Here is a 5,467-nt window from a genome sequence, read left to right as displayed (position 1 = left end):
TATAGTGGTCAGTGTAGTGTACAGTATAGTGGTCAGTGTAGTATAGTGGTCAGTACAGTATAGTGGTCAGTGTAGTATAGTGGTCAGTGTAGTATAGTGGTCAATGTAGTATAGTGGTCAGTGTAGTGTACAGTAGGTATAGTGGTCAGTGTAGTATAGTGGTCAGTACAGTATAGTGGTCAGTGTAGTATAGTGGTCAGTGTAGTATAGTGGTCAGTGTAGTTCTCAGTGTAGTATAGTGGTCAATGTAGTATAGTGGTCAGTGTAGTGTACAGTATAGTGGTCAGTACAGTATAGTGGTCAGTGTAGTATAGTGGTCAGTGTAGTATAGTGGTCAATGTAGTATAGTGGTCAGTGTAGTGTACAGTAAGTATAGTGGTCAGTGTAGTATAGTGGTCAGTACAGTATAGTGGTCAGTGTAGTATAGTGGTCAGTGTAGTATAGTGGTCAGTGTAGTTCTCAGTGTAGTATAGTGGTCAATGTAGTATAGTGGTCAGTGTAGTGTACAGTATAGTGGTCAGTACAGTATAGTGGTCAGTGTAGTATAGTGGTCAGTGTAGTATAGTGGTCAATGTAGTATAGTGGTCAGTGTAGTGTACAGTAAGTATAGTGGTCAGTGTAGTATAGTGGTCAGTACAGTATAGTGGTCAGTGTAGTATAGTGGTCAGTGTAGTATAGTGGTCAGTGTAGTTCTCAGTGTAGTATAGTGGTCAATGTAGTATAGTGGTCAGTGTAGTGTACAGTATAGTGGTCAGTACAGTATAGTGGTCAGTGTAGTATAGTGGTCAGTGTAGTTCTCAGTGTAGTATAGTGGTCAGTGTAGTGTAGTGGACAGTATAGTGGTCAGTGTAGTTCTCAGTATAGTGTAGTGCAGCCCTCAAAATTTCCACTCGCCTACTAGCATTTGGCGAGTGGATTTAAGCTAGGGGCGAGTGATGACAGGTCTGCATGACCAATCTCCCTCCAATCTGTGTCTACACTTAGAGTCCCGATGAGATTGGCGGCCGAAGAGGAAAGGTGCGTGCTCGGGAAAAGTAGTCTGTTGAGCCGCGCACAGGCAGAGCAGTACACAGGTGCTCTCCTTACAATTCTCATTAAGCCATGGGACCTAAAAGTATGACCTCTCTGAGCCTGCCCCCCTTCCCGGGCCCCGACCAATGTAGCTGGAGAGCAGAAATTAATGAGTGAGGTGGAGGATTGCAAAAATTACCACTCCGGTGCAGCGCTCACTGAAAGTTGCCCTGACATGAGAGCGGCAGCCTTCTAGTTTGTGCAGTTTTCTTCTCCTTGTGCTCTATGTAAGTGTCCAACAGTTTAGCCTGAGCACTGTGAGCAGACTGGTCTTAATGTGTGCTGTGTGCTGTCAGTGTGCGCTGTGCTATGGTGTCAATGGCTGTGCAGTTGTGTGGATCTCAGCGCTGGATTGTACTCCCTCCCGCTGTACTACAGCTCCTCTCCTCTCTGCCAGCCTGAATAAAAGGGGGAAGTGGGGACATGCAAGCGTGGAGCCGCACACACAGGCTCCTGATGATGAATGGGAGAGAGAGAGGATGGATGGGAGTTGCAGAGGAGACAGCAAGAGAATGCGGAAGAGACCCAGTTCTAGTGCCCTGTCCCTCTGGTCTGCCCCCAGTGCCCTGTCCCTCTGGTCTGCCCCCAGTGCCCTGTCCCTCTGGTCTGCCCCCAGTGCCCTGTCCCTCTGGTCTGCCCCCAGTGCCCTGTCCCTCTGGTCTGCCCCCAGTGCCCTGTCCCATTTTGTTAAAGTTGTTGTTGGTAATATTTAATTTTGTAACTTGATTCTGCATAAAACATTGTCATTCCATGAGATAATCTACGAGGGCGTGTTTACGGGTGCAATTAGGCGCAGGGCAGTGTATGAATTAGGTGGGGCAACTGGTGGCGAGTAACTCTTGAGGCCTGGCTAGTAGCTCAGGACTTGAAATTTTGAGCCCTGGTGTAGTGGACAGTATAGTATAGTGGTCAGTGTAGTGTGTAATGGTCAGTAAAGGAATCGGGTTGGTCAGTGTTGAAATCAAGTAGGTTAGTGTAGTGGTCAGTATAGGAATCAAGTAGGTCAGTACTATTGTATTTGAAGGGACTCGGGGAGTGCTAAAAGTCTGCAGGTTAGGGGGGCGCAAATTACTTGCCTTCCCCCGGGTGATGACAACCCACGCTACGCCACTGCCCGGGACACCTATGTAGATTTTGCATTTGATCAGATATGTATTAATGTGAGTTCTAACATTTTTAATAAACTGACAATTAGATGGCGCTTTTCCCTTTCCATACACACACACGTCCCTGTTCTGCCTCTCGTGCGAACGATCACCCACATGGCATTACTACCGCCAGTAACAAACATCGACACCCTCGCGATGCAGCAGGCATGAGCGCGCCTCTGGCGATGTGCACGTTCCTGTAATCCCGCTTAAAGGGACCGACGTACAGCTATGACGGTTTGCGCCGACCTGCCGCCGTATATTGACGGCGGCTGGTCGGCAAGTGGTTAAGTAAATGAGGTGACGATATTCAGATTTTTATCATCTAATCATGTGTAAGCAAAAATACACTCTTTTTTCTTGCACTTGATTGGGTATTCTTTGCTAAGTGAATCTTCGCCACATTCGCTAAGGAAACATGCCCTTGCAAAAACAGCCTATTTTCCTTTAGTAAATCAGCTCTGTTTTTTTTCCCTCAAAAACAGTGTGGTTGTTTTACTAAAACTGGAAAGTGAAAAATTTGGTGCAGCTCTGCAAAGAAACCAATCAGCTTCCAGGTTTTATTGTCAAAGCTTAATTGAACAAGCTGAAGTTAGAAGCTGATTGGCTACCATACAAAACTGCACCAGATTTTGCACTCTTCGGTTTTATTCAAATTAAATCAACCCCAGTATGACAGTTCTAGATGGAAGCCAATCACCTAGTAAGATGTTTTTTGGACAGTGAAAGGAAACTGGAGCACCGGAAATAAACCTACACACAAGAAGATGTAAACACCATACAGACAGTCGGGGCCGCCATCAGGAATTATGGGGCCCCTTACACAGCTTCAGGCATGGGCCCTCCTGGAGCAGAGAACTGGGGGAGGGGGGTGCTGCCGCCTGAAATTGAGAAGCGGGGGGGGGCTGCCGTGAATTGAGAAGCAGGGGGGCCCTTTACAAAAGAAGAAGAAATAAAGAAAAATATATATAAAAAAAGGGGGGTAGCCATCCTGGGTCCTTTAATAAAAAGAAAAAAAAAAGAAAATATATATATATTTTTTTTTTCAAAAAGGGGGGTTGCCATCTAGGGCCCTGGGGACCTCTGGGCCCTTTAATAATAATAAAAAACAAATATATATATATATATATATATATATATATATACACACATAATTATTATTATTTTTTTTATAAAAAGAAATTACAAAAAAAGGGGGGTTGCCATCCGGGACCTCTGGGCCCTTTAATAAAAAATAAAAAAAATAAACCTCTGGGCCCTTTAATAAAAAAAAAATAAATTAAAAAAAATATATATATATATTTTTTTTTTTTAAAGGGGGTTGCCATCCGGGCCCCTTACAGGTGTACTGCCTGTACCCCCCTGATGGCGGCCCTGCAGACAGTGTTCTTAGTCAAAATGAAATCAGGAATCCAGTGCAGGAAGGTAAGAGCATTAACCTTAAACGCCATATAAACATTTACAGATAAAGCAGAGAAAACAACATTTCTTTTTTGATGCATATACATTTAATGCTCTCTGGTTTTCGCATGGTATCTAGCCAAATTGCAATCTCCTAGGAAGATGCTTTTGTCTCCTCACAAGCTGGAGATTTGCTCAATCGAGCAACCTCAACTGAATTCCTTGCCCTGGAAGATCGTCAACTGCCGTCACTTCACAAAACCTATTCATTGCACCAGGAAATCCATTTACATGGCTAATTAAGGTAATTAACAGGGTAAAGCATTAATCATTTATATTGTTTCCCTAAAGCCATCACATCAGTGTAATAATCATTGTAGAGAGAAGCTGAATGGAAAAGTGTGCTTGATTTGTCATCAGAGCGTATTGACAGACACAAAGGGGCTTATTCAATATCATACAAATGCCTTGCTTTTATTGTAGAGGATATCAATCTCATTGCCTTTACTGAAGAGTAGCTCTAGCTTTACAAATGACAATACTGTTGTAAGGGTTTTGGTGATCCTAGACTTCAGATGACATGAAGGTAAGATCTTACAGTCAGAAGTGTTTTTTTTTGGTGGTGCCCACTGCCCATGATTATACATAAACCTTTGAGTCAGTTGGAGTGGACAGAATACAAACTAAGCTCAGATGGAGCAATAACCAGTTAATGAGGTTTTCAAACCTGTCTAATTTTTCAAGTGATTGGCCTTAGGCCTCGTACACACGGCCGAGGAACTCGACGTGCCAAACACATCGAGTTCCTCGGCCAGTTCAGCCCTGAAGCCGCCGAGGAGCTCGGCGGGGCGAGAGCTCCCATAGAACAACGAGGAAATAGAGAACATGTTCTCTATTTCCTCGTCGAGCTCCTCGTCGGCTTCCTCGGCCGAAAGTGTACACACGACCAGTTTCCTTGGCAGAATTCAGCCAGAAACTCTGTCGAAAGCTGAATTCTGCCGAGGAAACTGGTCGTGTGTACGGGGCCTCAGGCCTCGTACACACGACCGTTTTCCTCGACAGAATCCATCAAGAAACTTTTTTGCCGAGGAAACGGTTGTGTGTATGTTTTTTATCGAGGAAACTGTCGAGGAACTCAACGAGAAAAAAAGAGAACAAGTTCTCATTTTCCTCGACGGGAGTCTCAATTTCCTCGTCGTGTTCCTCATCGGGCTGGTTTTCGGTAAAAGTAACGTTTGTAATGGAGATAGCACATTTGTCACGCTGTAACAGTCTGAAAAGTGCAAATCGTCTCTTACCAAACTTTTACTTAACACGCAGTAACATGAGATTAGCAAAAGCAGCCCCAAGGGTTGTGCCAGTGGAATCGAACTTCCCCTGCCGTTGTATGTGTTGTACGTCACCGCGTTTGAGTACGAGGAGATTTGGTCTTGACAGTGTGTACGCAAGAAAGCTTGTCAAGTTTCTCCACAAACCTGACAAGGAACTCGTCGAGGAAAACAATGTTTCATTTACGACGAGTTCCTCGGTCGTGTGTACAAGGCCTCAGTCTGGTGCCAACAAAGACCCGAGATGGTCACGAAAACAACTGTACAATGTGATGGTCTAGATCAGGGGTAGGCAACCTCGGCCCTCCAGCAGTTTTGAAACTACAAGTCCCATGAGACATTGCAAGACCCTAACATTTACAAGCATGGCTCCTAGGGGCAGAGGTATGATGGGATTTGTAGTTTCACCACAGCTGGAGGGTTAAGATTGCCTACCCCTGGTCTAGCTCACATAGTTTGAAAGGATTGTTAGAATAGATACATATACTGCATAGCAATAGAAAAAATATAAACGATCTG

The sequence above is a fragment of the Rana temporaria genome, chromosome 1 (genome assembly GCF_905171775.1).
Source record: "Rana temporaria chromosome 1, aRanTem1.1, whole genome shotgun sequence".
NCBI lineage: Eukaryota > Metazoa > Chordata > Amphibia > Anura > Ranidae > Rana > Rana temporaria.
Note: the sequence above shows the minus strand (reverse complement) of the source record.